Source organism: Cydia fagiglandana, chromosome 25 (genome assembly GCF_963556715.1).
Source record: "Cydia fagiglandana chromosome 25, ilCydFagi1.1, whole genome shotgun sequence".
Taxonomy (NCBI): Eukaryota; Metazoa; Arthropoda; class Insecta; order Lepidoptera; family Tortricidae; genus Cydia; species Cydia fagiglandana.
In genome coordinates this window covers 8,782,730-8,799,646 of record NC_085956.1, presented here as the reverse complement: position 1 = coordinate 8,799,646, position 16,917 = coordinate 8,782,730, and the positions used below count along the sequence as shown (strand labels likewise).

Sequence of the window (16,917 nt, the reverse complement as noted above, 5' to 3'; positions counted from 1 at the left end):
CGGCCTTCGGCCTCCCAGCCTGAAGCTCGCCCTTCGGGCTCGCTTAACCTACTTGGAAATTTGAATTTGGCCCGTATCCGCCGCCATTTTGGATTTTTCCAAAAAAATTTTTTCACATGGTAATCTTGGGCCCGCAAGCTTGCCGCGTGCCAAATCTCAGCGCGCTCGGACCAACTTGAAAAAATTAAAAAAAAAAAGTCAACCATTTTGAAAAATTTTAAATGCAGTTTGTTTTGTCTCGGGGCCCTCTATGACATTTGGTCGAGCACCCCCCACCCATCTCGCACCGTTTAAAAGTTTCCATACAAAATTAAAATGCTCATTATTTCCGCCATCTTGGATTTTTTCCAAAAATTTTTTTATTCGTAGGTATCTAGAGGCCTTTATCTCTCGCCATGCCAAATCTCAGCGCGCTCGGACCAACTTGAAAAAATTTAAAAAAAAAAGTCGGCCATTTTGAATTTTTTTTAATGCAGTTTGTTTTGCCTCGAGGCCCTCTATGACATTTGGTCGAGCACCCCCCACCTATCTGGCACCGTTTAAAAGTTGCCATACAAAACAAAAGTGGCCAGTTTTCCAACAATTAGAGCATTTTTCCAAAAATTTTTGTTTCGTAGGAATCTAGGGGACTCCGAGATTCCGTGACCAAAATTTCAGCGCGCTAGGACAAACTTGAAAAAATTTAAAAAAAAAAGTCGGCCATTTTGAAAAAAAAATGGTTGCTTCAAAAACTGCCAGGGTCCCTCTATGACATTTGGTCGAGCACCCCCCACCTACCTCCCACCGTTTGGCCGGGCCGTTCAACATTTTTATGACGAAAGACGGTAGACCAAAAGTCGGATTTTTCTGGAGGTCACCAGACCGCCCTCTATACGACCGTACCAAACTCGAATACCCCACGAACCTCCTTCTGGGAGAACAATCATGTCAATTAATCATCGGGTTGCGGCTTTATATAATATAGATAGATAGACTAGATTTTGCCCTGTGCGCGGGGCCCGAGGGCCCCGCGGTACGCGTGTTGTTTCCGTTTCTGTGAGGGTCGCAGTTCTAACCCAACCTAACCCAATTTTTTGGTAGCAGTCCGTTTCTATTAGGGTCGCAGTTCTAACCTAACCTAACCCACTTTTATGGTAGCCGTCCGTTTCTGTGAGGGTCGCAGTTCTAACCTAACCTAACCCACTTTTCTGGTAGTAGTCTGTTCCTGTGAGGGTCGCAGTTCTAACCTAACCTAACCCACATTGTTGGTAGCAGTCCATTCCTGCTGTTGTTATTGTTGTGTAGTAGTTTTTTTTCCAAAGGGAGAAATAAATAAAGTTGTACTTTTGCTAGAAAGAAAAGATCCGCGTGCGAGCACTTCATTCCTGCAGCTCGGCCTTCGGCCTCGCATGCTCGGGAAATCGAAAGGGACGCTCCGGGCCTTCGGCCCTACGCGGAGCTCGGCCTTCGGCCTTCGCTGGGTTTCGAAGCTCAGCGCCGGGCCTTCGGCCCGTCGCTTCGCTTATTAAAACACTTGGGGGGGTTGGTTTTGCGTTGGGACTTAAGCGGGAAGTTGGAGCTTAAACACGACCCAATAGTAAAAGTGTCTTGACAAGCTCACGTCGGGCCTACGGCCTTCGGCCTTCGGCCCGCCGTTTCGCTTGTCTAAGACACTTTTCCTATTGGGTCGTGTTTAAGCTCCAACTTCCCCCTCTCGTGTGACGCTTCGGGCCTTCGGCCCTACGCGGAGCTCGGCCTTCGGCCTTCGCGAGCCTCGACGCTCCGCCGTCGGGCCTTCGGCCCGCCGGCTTCGCTTATCAAGACAGTTGACTTTGTAGAACGCTTGCAGGAACTGCATTCACGCAGCTCGGCCTTCGGCCTCGCGTTTTGGGAGTCGGGGTGGAGGCTCCGGGACTTCGGCCCTCCGCCGGGGTCGGCCTTCGGCCTCCCGGCCTGAAGCTCGCCTTTCGGGCTCGCTTAACACACTTTTTGTATAGGATTTTGCTTTGTTCGTCATTCCCGCAGCTCGGCCTTCGGCCTCGCCCAAAATTACTGGGGGTGGCGCACGCTTGGACATTCGGGGTCAAGCTCCGGGCCTGACGGCCCTCCGCGAGGTCGGCCTTCGGCCTCCCAGCCTGAAGCTCGCCCTTCGGGCTCGCTTAACCTACTTGGAAATTTGACTTTGGCCCGTGTCCGCCGCCATTTTGGATTTTTCCAAAAATTTTTTTTCACATGGTAATCTTGGACCCCTAAGCTCGCCGCATGCCAAATCTCAGCGCGCTCGTACCAACTTGAAAAATTTTTTAAAAAAAAGTCGGCCATTTTGAAAAATTTTAAATGCAGTTTATTTTGTCTCGGGGCCCTCTATGACATTTGGTCGAGCACCCCCCACCCATCTCGCACCGTTTAAAAGTTTCCATACAAAATTAAAATGCCCATTATTTCCGCCATCTTGGATTTTTTCCAAAAAATTTTTTTTTCATAGGAATCTAGAGCCCGCTATCTCCCGCCATGCCAAATCTCAGCGCGCTCGGACCAACTTGAAAAAATTAAAAAAAAAAAGTCGGCCATTTTGAATTTTTTTTAATGCAGTTTGTTTTGCCTCGAGGCCCTCTATGACATTTGGTCGAGCACCCCCTACCTATCTCACACCATTTAAAAGTTGCCATACAAAACAAAAGTGACCAGTTTTCCAACAATTAGAGCATTTTTCCAAAAAGTTTTTTTTCGTAGGAGTCTAGGGGACTCCGAGATTCCGTGACCAAACTTTCAGCGCGCTAGGACAAACTTGAAAAAATTAAAAAAAAAAAGTCGGCCATTTTGAAAAAAAAATGGTGGCTTCAAAAACTACCAGGGTCGCTCTATGACATTTGGTCGAGCACCCCCCACCTACCTCCCACCGTTTGGCCGGGCCGTCGTACATTTTTCTGACCGGAAGCGGTAGACCAAAAGTCGGATTTTTCTGGAGGTCACCAGACCGCCCTCTATACGACCGTACCAAACTCCAATACCCCACGAACCTCCTTCTGGGAGAACAATCATGTCAATCAATCAGTCGGGTTGCGGCTTTATATAATATAGACTAGATTTTGCCCTGTGCGCGGGGCCCGAGGGCCCCGCGGTACGCGTGTTGTTTGCTGTTGGTGCTGTTGTTGATGTGTTGTTGTTGGTAATGTTGTTGTTGCTGTTGTAATTGTGTAGTAGTTTGTTTTCCAAAGGGAAAATTAAATGAATTTCTACTTTTGCTAAGACGAAAAGATCCGCGTGAGAGCACTTCATTCCCGCAGCTCGGCCTTCGGCCTCGCGTGCTTGGGAAATCGAAAGGGACGCTCCGGGCCTTCGGCCCTACGCGGAGCTCGGCCTTCGGCCTTCGCTGGGTTTCGAAGCTCAGCGTCGGGCCTTCGGCCCGCCGCTTCGCTTATTAAAACACTTGGAGGGTTGGTTTTGCTTTGGGGCGTAAGCGGGAAGTTGGAGCTTAAACACGACCCAATAGTAAAAGTGTCTTGACAAGCTCACGTCGGGCCTACGGCCTTCGGCCTTCGGCCCGCCGTTTCGCTTGTCTAAGACACTTTTCCTATTGGGTCGTGTTTAAGCTCCAACTTCCCCCTCTCGTGTGACGCTTCGGGCCTTCGGCCCTACGCGGAGCTCGGCCTTCGGCCTTCGCGAGCCTCGACGCTCCGCCGTCGGGCCTTCGGCCCGCCGGCTTCGCTTATCAAGACAGTTGACTTTGTAGAACGCTTGCAGGAACTGCATTCACGCAGCTCGGCCTTCGGCCTCGCGTTTTGGGAGTCGGGGTGGAGGCTCCGGGCCTTCGGCCCTCCGCCGGGGTCGGCCTTCGGCCTCCCGGCCTGAAGCTCGCCCTTCGGGCTCGCTTAACACACTTTTTGTATAGGATTTTGCTTTGTTCGTCATTCCCGCAGCTCGGCCTTCGGCCTCGCCCAAAATTACTGGGGGTGGGGCACGCTTGGACATTCGGGGTCAAGCTCCGGGCCTGACGGCCCTCCGCGAGGTCGGCCTTCGGCCTCCCAGCCTGAAGCTCGCCCTTCGGGCTCGCTTAACCTACTTGGAAATTTTAATTTGGCCCGTGTCCGCCGCCATTTTGGATTTTTCCAAAATTTTTTTTTCACATGGTAATCTTGGGCCCCCAAGCTCGCCGCATGCCAAATCTCAGCGCGCTCGGACCAACTTGAAAAAATTAAAAAAAAAAAGTCGGCCATTTTGAAAATTTTTAAATGCAGTTTGATTTGTCTCGGGGCCCTCTATGACATTTGGTCGAGCACCCCCCACCCATCTCGCACCGTTTAAAAGTTTCCATACAAAATTAAAATGCCCATTATTTCCGCCATCTTGGACTTTTTCCAAAAATTTTTTTATTCGTAGGTATCTAGAGGCCTCTTTCTCTCGCCATGCCAAATCTCAGCGCGCTCGGACCAACTTGAAAAAATGAAAAAAAAAAAGTCGGCCATTTTGAAATTTTTTTAATGCAGTTTGTTTTGTCTCGGGGCCTTCTATGACATTTGGTCGAGCACCCCCCACCTATCTAGCACCGTTCAAAAGTTGCCATACAAAATAAAAGTGGCCAGTTTTCCAACAATTAAAGCATTTTTCCAAAAATTTTTTTTTCGTAGGAATCTAGAGGACTCCGAGATTCCGTGACCAAAATTTCAGCGCGCTAGGACAAACTTGAAAAAAATAAAAAAAAAAAGTCGGCCATTTTGAAAAAAAAATGGCGGCTTCAAAAACTGCCAGGGTCCCTCTATGACATTTGGTCGAGCACCCCCCACCTACCTCCCACCGTTTGGCCGGGCCGTCCAACATTTTTCTGACCGGAAGCGGTAGACGAAAAGTCGGAATTTTCTGGAGGTCACCAGACCGCCCTCTATACGACCGTACCAAACTCAAATACCCCACGAACCTCCTTCCGGGAGAACAATTATGTCAATCAATCTTCGGGTTGCGGCTTTAAATAATAGTAACTAGATTTTGCCCTGTGCGCGGGGCCCGAGGGCCCCGCGGTACGCGTGTTGTTTGCTGTTGTTGATGTGTTGTTGTTGGTAATGTTGTTGTTGCTGTTGTAATTGTGTAGTAGTTTGTTTTCCAAAGGGAAAATTAAATGAATTTCTACTTTTGCTAAGACGAAAAGATCCGCGTGAGAGCACTTCATTCCCGCAGCTCGGCCTTCGGCCTCGCGTGCTTGGGAAATCGAAAGGGACGCTCCGGGCCTTCGGCCCTACGCGGAGCTCGGCCTTCGGCCTTCGCTGGGTTTCGAAGCTCAGCGTCGGGCCTTCGGCCCGCCGCTTCGCTTATTAAAACACTTGGAGGGTTGGTTTTGCTTTGGGGCGTAAGCGGGAAGTTGGAGCTTAAACACGACCCAATAGTAAAAGTGTCTTGACAAGCTCACGTCGGGCCTACGGCCTTCGGCCTTCGGCCCGCCGTTTCGCTTGTCTAAGACACTTTTCCTATTGGGTCGTGTTTAAGCTCCAACTTCCCCCTCTCGTGTGACGCTTCGGGCCTTCGGCCCTACGCGGAGCTCGGCCTTCGGCCTTCGCGAGCCTCGACGCTCCGCCGTCGGGCCTTCGGCCCGCCGGCTTCGCTTATCAAGACAGTTGACTTTGTAGAACGCTTGCAGGAACTGCATTCACGCAGCTCGGCCTTCGGCCTCGCGTTTTGGGAGTCGGGGTGGAGGCTCCGGGCCTTCGGCCCTCCGCCGGGGTCGGCCTTCGGCCTCCCGGCCTGAAGCTCGCCCTTCGGGCTCGCTTAACACACTTTTTGTATAGAATTTTGCTTTGTTCGTCATTCCCGCAGCTCGGCCTTCGGCCTCGCCCAAAATTACTGGGGGTGGGGCACGCTTGGACATTCGGGGTCAAGCTCCGGGCCTGACGGCCCTCCGCGAGGTCGGCCTTCGGCCTCCCAGCCTGAAGCTCGCCCTTCGGGCTCGCTTAACCTACTTAGAAATTTGAATTTGGCCCGTATCCGCCGCCATTTTGGATTTTTCCAAAAAATTTTTTCACATGGTAATCTTGGGCCCGCAAGCTTGCCGCGTGCCAAATCTCAGCGCGCTCAGACCAACTTGAAAAAATTAAAAAAAAAAAGTCAACCATTTTGAAAATTTTTAAATGCAGTTTGTTTTGTCTCGGGGCCCTCTATGACATTTGGTCGAGCACCCCCGACCCATCTCGCACCGTTTAAAAGTTTCCATACAAAATTAAAATGCTCATTATTTCCGCCATCTTGGATTTTTTCCAAAAATTTTTTTATTCGTAGGTATCTAAAGGCCTCTATCTCTCGCCATGCCAAATCTCAGCGCGCTCGGACCAACTTGAAAAAATTAAAAAAAAAAAGTCGGCCATATTGAATTTTTTTTAATGCAGTTTGTTTTGCCTCGAGGCCCTCTATGACATTTGGTCGAGCACCCCCCACCTATCTCGCACCGTTTAAAAGTTGCCATACAAAACAAAAGTGGCCAGTTTTCCAACAATTAGAGCATTTTTCCAAAAATTTTTTTTTCGTAGGAATCTAGGAGCCTATGAGATTCTGTGACCAAAATTTCAGCGCGCTAGGACAAACTTGAAAAAATTTAAAAAAAAAAGTCGGCCATTTTGAAAAAAAAATGGTGGCTTCAAAAACTGCCAGGGTCCCTCTATGACATTTGGTCGAGCACCCCCCACCTACCTCCCACCGTTTGGCCGGGCCGTCGTACATTTTTCTGACCGGAAGCGGTAGACCAAAAGTCGGATTTTTCTGGAGGTCACCAGACCGCCCTCTATACGACCGTACCAAACTCGAATACCCCACGAACCTCCTTCTGGGAGAACAATCATGTCAATCAATCAGTCGGGTTGCGGCTTTAAATAATAGTAACTAGATTTTGCCCTGTGCGCGGGGCCCGAGGGCCCCGCGGTACGCGTGTTGTTTCCGTTTCTGTGAGGGTCGCAGTTCTAACCTAACCTAACCCACTTTTTTGGTAGCAGTCCGTTTCTAGTAGGGTCGCAGTTCTAACCTAACCTAACCCACTTTTTTGGTAGCCGTCCGTTTCTGTGAGGGTCGCAGTTCTAACCTAACCTAACCCACATTGTTGGTAGCAGTCCATTCCTGCTGTTGTTATTGTTGTGTAGTAGTTTGTTTTCCAAAGGGAAAATTAATTGAATTTCTACTTTTGCTAAGACGAAAAGATCCGCGTGAGAGCACTTCATTCCCGCAGCTCGGCCTTCGGCCTCGCGTGCTTGGGAAATCGAAAGGGACGCTCCGGGCCTTCGGCCCTACGCGGAGCTCGGCCTTCGGCCTTCGCTGGGTTTCGAAGCTCAGCGTCGGGCCTTCGGCCCGCCGCTTCGCTTATTAAAACACTTGGAGGGTTGGTTTTGCGTTGGGACTTAAGCGGGAAGTTGGAGCTTAAACACGACCCAATAGTAAAAGTGTCTTGACAAGCTCACGTCGGGCCTACGGCCTTCGGCCTTCGGCCCGCCGTTTCGCTTGTCTAAGACACTTTTCCTATTGGGTCGTGTTTAAGCTCCAACTTCCCCCTCTCGTGTGACGCTTCGGGCCTTCGGCCCTACGCGGAGCTCGGCCTTCGGCCTTCGCGAGCCTCGACGCTCCGCCGTCGGGCCTTCGGCCCGCCGGCTTCGCTTATCAAGACAGTTGACTTTGTAGAACGCTTGCAGGAACTGCATTCACGCAGCTCGGCCTTCGGCCTCGCGTTTTGGGAGTCGGGGTGGAGGCTCCGGGCCTTCGGCCCTCCGCCGGGGTCGGCCTTCGGCCTCCCGGCCTGAAGCTCGCCCTTCGGGCTCGCTTGACACACTTTTTGTATAGGATTTTGCTTTGTTCGTCATTCCCGCAGCTCGGCCTTCGGCCTCGCCCAAAATTACTGGGGGTGGGGCACGCTTGGACATTTGGGGTGAAGCTCCGGGCCTGACGGCCCTCCGCGAGGTCGGCCTTCGGCCTCCCAGCCTGAAGCTCGCCCTTCGGGCTCGCTTAACCTACTTGGAAATTTGAATTTGGCCCGTATCCGCCGCCATTTTGGATTTTTCCAAAAAAATTTTTTCACATGGTAATCTTGGGCCCGCAAGCTTGCCGCGTGCCAAATCTCAGCGCGCTCGGACCAACTTGAAAAAATTAAAAAAAAAAAGTCAACCATTTTGAAAAATTTTAAATGCAGTTTGTTTTGTCTCGGGGCCCTCTATGACATTTGGTCGAGCACCCCCCACCCATCTCGCACCGTTTAAAAGTTTCCATACAAAATTAAAATGCTCATTATTTCCGCCATCTTGGATTTTTTCCAAAAATTTTTTTATTCGTAGGTATCTAGAGGCCTTTATCTCTCGCCATGCCAAATCTCAGCGCGCTCGGACCAACTTGAAAAAATTTAAAAAAAAAAGTCGGCCATTTTGAATTTTTTTTAATGCAGTTTGTTTTGCCTCGAGGCCCTCTATGACATTTGGTCGAGCACCCCCCACCTATCTGGCACCGTTTAAAAGTTGCCATACAAAACAAAAGTGGCCAGTTTTCCAACAATTAGAGCATTTTTCCAAAAATTTTTGTTTCGTAGGAATCTAGGGGACTCCGAGATTCCGTGACCAAAATTTCAGCGCGCTAGGACAAACTTGAAAAAATTTAAAAAAAAAAGTCGGCCATTTTGAAAAAAAAATGGTTGCTTCAAAAACTGCCAGGGTCCCTCTATGACATTTGGTCGAGCACCCCCCACCTACCTCCCACCGTTTGGCCGGGCCGTTCAACATTTTTATGACGAAAGACGGTAGACCAAAAGTCGGATTTTTCTGGAGGTCACCAGACCGCCCTCTATACGACCGTACCAAACTCGAATACCCCACGAACCTCCTTCTGGGAGAACAATCATGTCAATTAATCATCGGGTTGCGGCTTTATATAATATAGAAATACTAAAAACAGAATAAAATAAAGATTTAAATGGGGCTCCCATACAACAAACGTAATTTTTGACCAAAGTTAAGCAACGTCGGGAGGGGTCAGTACTTGGATGGGTGACCGTTTTCTTTTTGCTTTTTTTTTGTTTTTTTTTTGCATTATGGTACGGAACCCTTCGTGCGCGAGTCCGACTCGCACTTGCCCGGTTTTTATCATATCTTAAACCAGAGGTCTCCAAACCCCGGCCCGGGACGCGTTCCAATCCGGCGACACCCAAAGCGTAAAAGCAGCAACCAGATACACTCCCCCCTCTGGCGCTGACAGTGGCCCGCGCAGTGTTGCCAACTTGGCATAATTGATGCCAGATCTGGCATATTTTCACTTGCTTTGGCACCAAAATTTTCCATTTAGCATCTGGCATATTTTTTAGCATAATTTAGCCTAACCCAAGTTTGCACCAACTTGGCAGCAACAATATGCGCCATCGCCTTATGTGGTTCATATTTTCATATGAATTTTGACTTATGTGGACGGATGGACGTCGACGGACTATATAAAGTTGGTCAAGCAGATCTTGTCAGTAGAAAAAGGCGGCAAATATGAAAAATGTATGTGTTTTAAGTATCTAATTTCAAGTTGACATTTTAGCATTTATTTGGCATATTTCTAAAAACTTTGGCATAATTTTGGCATAAGGGGCATTTCACGCCAAGCGGGCAGCGAAAAAAGTGTCAGGTCATAGAATTTGCTGAAATTTTGAATAATTATACTACTCGATATTCTAAAAATACGCATTCTTTTTTTTTTTTATTTGGCACCGTTTCCGGTTTGGAAGCATTTAAAAAATGGACGAAAATTGAGGAGAGCATTTTACAAAAGCTGATGCAGCTATTATTTAATAAACTGAAAAATAAGTTTAATATTGGTTTGTATACAATTTTAATTGCTTTATCTTGCAGTTATAACAATTATGATATTTTTTAATTTTTTCATACAAAAAACCGGAAATGAAAATTTCAAGTCAAATTTATATAAAGTTCGGTATTTTTGAAATTTTTTATTTTTGCCTCAAAATGTAGCTTATAGTCCATCAAAAATACATGGAAAGTTTGAGAGTGGGATCTGCATTAGTTTCGGAGATACATGAACTAAAGTGCAAACGTGCCGGTCTGAGCGTCGTACTGGCGATCAATCAATCAATCAAAATATACTTTATTCATGTAGGCCTAGCAACAAGCACTTATGAATCGTAATTAATCTTAATCTAATTATCAGAGCAATTTATTGATGTTAATATTATTCCATAATAAAATTGGATTATTATACATGTCAAATTTAACACTAAGAATTTCACAAAAGGATCGTCAAACATTAAAAAAAAAATTGTATAAAAAAATACTAGTCTAGAATTTCTAGAATAAAATCTAAATGTCAAAAAAAAGCATAAGTAACAAACAAGTAGATAGTATTACATCGCAATATCCATTTCCTCATCAATAATCAAATATACCTAATAAATAAATAATCATTTCGAATAACAATTAATCCCACGTTGTATTATCATTCATGTAGTCCTGTGTGGTATAATAAGCTTTGGAAATAAGTTTACGCTTTACATAATTCTTAAATTTATTAATAGATAATTCAGTAATATGGTTTGGAAGTTTATTATAAAATCTTACACAATTACCCATGAATGATTTTTTAATTTTATGGAGCCGAGTGAAGGGCACTGCGAACTTATGTTTATTTCTAGTATTCATATTATGGATTTCACAATTTTTCCTAAAATTTACAATATTTTTATGTACATACAGAATATTCTCATAAATGTATTGACAGTGCACTGTCATTATGTCAATTTCCTTAAATTTATCTCTAAGTGAGTCTCTATGGTTCATTTTGTATATTGCTCGAATAGCCCTCTTCTGCAGAACAAAAATGGTATTTATCTCTGAAGCACCGCCCCACAGTAAAATACCATATGCCATAATGCTATGGAAGTAACTAAAATATACTAATCGAGCTGTTTTCACATCAGTTAACTGACGGATTTTGCTCACTGCAAAAGCTGCAGAGCTCAGTCTATTCGAAAGAGTAGCAATATGGGGACCCCACTGGAGTTTAGAATCTAAAGTTATACCAAGAAAAACTGTACTATCAACTAATTCCAATTCCTCATCCTTCACAATGACACTTGCTTGCACATGCCTTACGTTACTACTAGTGACAAACTTAATACATTTAGTTTTTTTCTCATTTAACATTAAATTATTAACATTGAACCAATTTACTACTTTTGAAATAGCATTGTTTACATCATTGTAAGCTTGTTGCTGTCGTATGACTTTGAAAATAAGTGAGGTGTCGTCTGCAAACAATACTATATCATGGTGGGTCTTAACAAGGAATGGCAAGTCATTTATGTAGATAAGGAACAGAAAAGGCCCCAATATTGACCCCTGTGGTACACCCATAGAGACCAATGACCCAGGTGATCGCTGTCCATTCACATCGACCCTTTGTATTCTACCATTTAAGTAGGACTTAAGTAAATTCAGTGCCGATCCTCTAACGCCGTAATAATGAAGTTTCCTGATTAATGTTTCATGACAAACACAGTCGAAGGCCTTAGATAAATCACAGAAGACACCTAAAGCATCTCGTGACTCCTCCCAGGCATCGAAAATATGCTTAATTAGCTCAACACCAGCATCGGTTGTTGAGCGACCCCGTGTAAAACCAAACTGCTTATTATGCATCAAATTATTAAAGCTAAAATGTCGTACTAATTGAGAAAGAACTAATTATTCAAAAATCTTGCTAAATGTTGGTAGCACAGATATCGGTCTAAAGTTAGTGGGGTCAGAGCTGCCACCAGATTTAAATAAAGGAATTACTTTACTATGTTTCATTAGATCAGGAAACTCGCCGCAATCAACACTGTTGTTAAATATAACTACCAAGTCAGGCGCTACAATTTCTACTAAGGATTTGACAGCATGGACAGAGACTCCCCAGAGGTCACTAGTTTTTTTGACATTAATTGATTTAAACGCCTTTATTACATCTGAGGTACAAACATGTTCAAAATGAAGGTCTCCACAACACTCTGGAGCGTTATCTTTTAATAATGTAACAGCAGATGAGGGTGATGAATTTAAATCCTTAGTTGTAGATACTGGTACCTCGGTGAAAAATTTTTCAAATTCTGTAGCTACTTCTAAATTAGAATCTATAATTTTGTTATCAATGTTTAGTTTAAGTTCTTTAATTGTGTGTTTCGAACGACCAGTCTCCACATTTATTACTTTCCAGGTTGCTTTAATAATGTCTGAACTACTTTTTATTTTCTGACTTAGATAATTTCGCTTAGCTATATGACAATCTACTTTAAACTTCTTCGAATACGCCTTCACATGTTCTTTAAATTCATCACTCTGATTAAACCGCCGTTCCTCATATAAGGCATACAGTTCACGTCTTCTTTGATGTAAGTCCGCAGTAGCCCACTCACTAAAAACTGATGCACCACTAACTACGACCGATTTTGAGGTGAATATCGCATTATAATGGTTCATAAAAGTGTGAAAGAATGAATTATACATACTATTAGGACTCATATCGGAAGACAAAAAGGGTAGCGCCTGAACTAAACTTAGCTTCATTCTTTCCACGCGGTCCGAGGTTACTGGTACAAAAGTTATTTGTTTTCTCATGGTATTTTTCCTAAATGCCTCAAATACCATTAATTGACCTAAGTGGTCAGATTCTAAATTGCTGATAACTTTTTTAGCAATAGGAAAAATATCTGTGAAAATATTATCTATACAGGTTGCACTAGTAGCAGTCACTCTAGTGGGCTCCATAAACATGTGGTTGAGATTACAAGATTTAAAAAGATTCAATAATCTACAAGACATTGTTGAATTTTCCATAATATTTACATTAAAGTCGCCGCATATAAGCAATTTCTTACTAGAAGATGATATTTTACTTAGGGCAGATTCCATTATGTTTTCAAATAATTCAAAATTACTTAATGGCGGCCTATACACACAGACAACAATAAATTGCTCTAATTCAACTGCACTTAGTTCTATAGTCCGTTCAACAGACATGGATACAATGTCCTTACGTTCCTTAAATTTTAACTGACTATTTAATATAATTAATGACCCACCATGTATGGAACTAAGTCTGGTGAACGAACTTCCCGCCTGGTGATTATTAAATTGGGGCATTAATTCATTATTATGTAACCAATGTTCAGTAAGACATAAAATATCAATATTAAAATCATTCAAAAAAAGTTCAATCTGCAAATTTTTTCCTCTAATACATTGAATATTTTGATGCACCAGGTGGATATACTTTCCATGTTTGCAGTATTTTTCATTATATTTATTTAACACTAAATTGCCAGAGACAGAATCTTTTGTCTTAACAGCTAGTTTAAATCTATTAAATCATTGGTTATGACTGGAACCAATTCCAAGTTCATACTGGGCTGCTCAATAGGAGCAGAATTGTCTGCCAAATTCTTGGCAGAAATGTCAAGTAAATAGGATAGCGATAAAGCTATTTGTCTTTTATAATAATTTGAAAGGCAACACTTGCCTTTAGTCAAAAACACCATAGGCATATGGTATTTACTAACAAAATTGTTAGTGTCAATTATGCTAAACTTACTACTATATGTACAAAGATTATATAGAGATATATTTAACTTATGTCTAGTGGTATTTTCTGCCTCTGACATTTGCCCACAATAGGGGAATGTGAAAAAAATAATTTCATGCACTGCAAGCGAGTTTAACTGTTCAAAGTATTTAATTAGATTATTTTTGTTCACATTACCCCTATTCCCCATAAGAATAAGCAGTGTTGTCTTAGAATTAATATTACTGTCATTTAAAATTTGTTTTAAGATATTTTCAAAGCTACTGTGAGGCAGACAATTGCTGATTGTACTAAGTCCCTTTAGGTAAAAGCTTAAAAATGAGCTCATATTGCTTCCAATTTCATCAGAATACATAATAACATTAGGTTTAGGTGTGCTTTGTTGTGTAGTGTGGAAGGAGCTATTATCATTTACATGCTGTTGTGGTAAACCGTCACACAGGCTTAGGTCGAGCAAACTGGTCGACGAATGTTCAGTCACTTGCTTACAAGTACATGACTGGGCATTGGTCAGTGACTCAAACCGTTCTGAATTAAGCTTAATCTGGGATATTAAATCATCCATGGCCAAAGAATATTCATTAATCACCTTTTTAGAACTCTCATTTATATTTTCTAAGGATTCTATGGAATCCTCCAAACTCTGAATTTTTAATTTTAAAGTCTGTGTGTCGGTTTCATATTGCAGTTGACTATTTTCTAACTGGGTAGAATATAAATCTAACTTATCCACTAAATTAACATTAATTTTACAAAATCTCAATTTTTTAAAAAACAATTTATTTATTTTAGACAAGTTTTGGTTTTTTTTTATGAGTCTATTTAATTTAATATATTTCTTTAGTTTGTTTCCGCTGCAATTTACTAACCTTGGTGTGGTGGTATAATAGGCTAAATCTGTAGTGGCCACAAGGTTTTCAACTGGTGCGGCAACCAACTGAGAGTCGGGCCGGACCAGTTCTTCGAACAAGCTCTGAGAGTGTGCCGCTGCTGCATTGTGTTGGGCCTCCTGTAACTCATAGATTTGTTCGTGGGCGTCGTGCAGTGCTCTCTCCAATGAGTTGATGTCCTTCAGGGCCTGCTCATACGCAGCACTACACTCAGTGAACCTGTCAACCGTCTCCTGAAGCCGGGCCCGCTCTGAATTTACATTATTGTAGTCAGCTTCTAATGAGCACAGTTCCTTTTTAAGCTTATCATTGCTATTAAGTACTGATAATAGTTCCTTCTCACTGTCTTCCCTTTCACTGAGCAATTGAGCACAAGATTCCTTGGATATTTTCAACTCCAGCAAGGTAAGTTGGAGTTTATCAGTCTCCTGCTGGCGAGCCGCTGCGGCTGCTCTGCGGGTAAGCATTGTAGACAGTTTTGCAATTGAAATTAAACCCAAAAATAAACAAGGAATCGCTCACTCAAGCTAAGTGATATTTAGGTACGTACTTACGTGAAATAGTGACGATTGACTGTATCTACACTGCGTTCTAGCCCTGTACAATGATCAACGCTTTATTATAAACACACTTAGTAAATATTAGTGATAAAATAAACCCAGAAAGGATTCCAAGGCGAACGTAGGTTTCAAATTTATAACCTGTAACGGCTACAAATCCGAGATATTACAAGACACTAGTAAACGTCACTAAAGCACTTCACTTATTATGTATACATAAAACTTAATGTTAAAACTATTTGATTCACACTTTTAATGCTTAATATTACATGAAATATCATTAAAATTAAAATAATTACAAGGGACCTAGCAAAATCAGCTGCTTATCGTTTGACAGCCGGGGTTGCCATCTAGTTCCTAGTCGATTCCTTAGTTACCCAGTCAAATAAAGGTTTTGACCCTGGAATGACAAATAATAAGCTGGAAACTCGTATAACCACACCTTCGTTTCGGCGGTCTTTAAATTACGATAAAAGTCATAGAAAACCTCGTGTTCGCGCCGGAGTTTATTCAAGGTCAAAGGTCACAAAAATTGCTTTATCACGAATATCAAGGTTTCTATACCTCCAACGATGTTTACATATAAATGAAGATTGTAGAGCATACAATTTGAGACAAATCATGTTCAGGGCATTTTTCCCGATCCTCAACCGTTTTGTAGGAATTGTCGGATAATTCGGATATAGACGGCGCAAAACGCGTAGCGGTCAGCCATACGCTCCGTAATGCAAGTTCACCGTGAATTCCGGTTAATAATAACTTCTATAAAGTTATTTATTTCATAAGATGCTATTTACGGATCATACGCTGATTTTAGAACAAAAGTTGTCTCTCCTGTGGACAATAGTTAACAGCTTGTGTGATTTGATTTGATTTTGATGAAGCTTTTATCGCGGACTGTACTTTTATTCAGTTATCTGCTCAATTCTGCGACTATATTTTATGGCCATGATGATGGGCTGATGTCATTATATATTCTTATTTATACATTAAAAACGACCAGCTTCGCACGGGTTAATAAAATTATACATAAACCGTCCTCTTGAATCACTCTGTCTATTTAAAATACACAGGGACAAACAACGGGAAGCGACTTTATTTTAACTTATGTAGTAATGTCATTAAAATATTGCATTGTCATTGGTTTTTCATAAATATGCCAAATTTTAACTCAATGTAAAACCAACAAATTGCAAATGTTGAAGACAGATCGAAAAGATACATATTTCCATCGCCAGTTAAATAAAATATTGTGGAAATGTTTACTTGTATTATTTGTACTTCAACTTTACCTCTTTTCTGTGGACACTAGAGGCAACAAACCCTATTTTTTTTAATTAATCCTAATGAAGGGGTACTTCTTTTACATATTAGCCTATTTCATAAAATGAATGCATAAATGCACAAAAGCTGTTAACTATTGTCCACAGAAGAGACAACTTTTGTTCTAAAATCAGCGTATGATCCGTAAATAGCATCTTATGAAATAAATAACTTCAGAGAAGTTATTATTCACCGGAATTCACGGTAAATTTGCATTACGGAGCGCATGGCTGACCGCTACGCGTTTTATGCCGTCTATATCCGACAATTCCTACAAAACGATTGAGGATCTGAAAAAATGCCCGAAATATGACTTGTCACAAATTGTATGCTCTACAATCTTCATTTATATAAAAACATAATTGGAGCTATAGAAACCTTGATATTCGTGATAAAGAAATTTGTGTGACCTTTGACCTTGAATAAACTCCGGTACGAACACGAGGTTTTCTATGACTTTTATCGTAATTTAAAGACCGCCGAAACGAAGGTGTAGTTATACGAGTTTCCAGCTTATTATTTGTCATTCCAGGGTCAAAACCTTTATTTGACTGGGTAACTAGGGAATCGCCAGTACGACGCTCAGACCGGCACGTTTGCAC

General features: G+C 42.8%; 1 protein-coding gene across 1 annotated transcript in view; it reads left to right on the top strand.

Moving 5' to 3' along the window:
• LOC134677027 (uncharacterized) overlaps positions 1 to 16,917 on the top strand; it is a 58,652-nt gene that overhangs the window by 38,439 nt on the left and 3,296 nt on the right. The gene's annotated exons all lie outside the window — the stretch shown is intronic.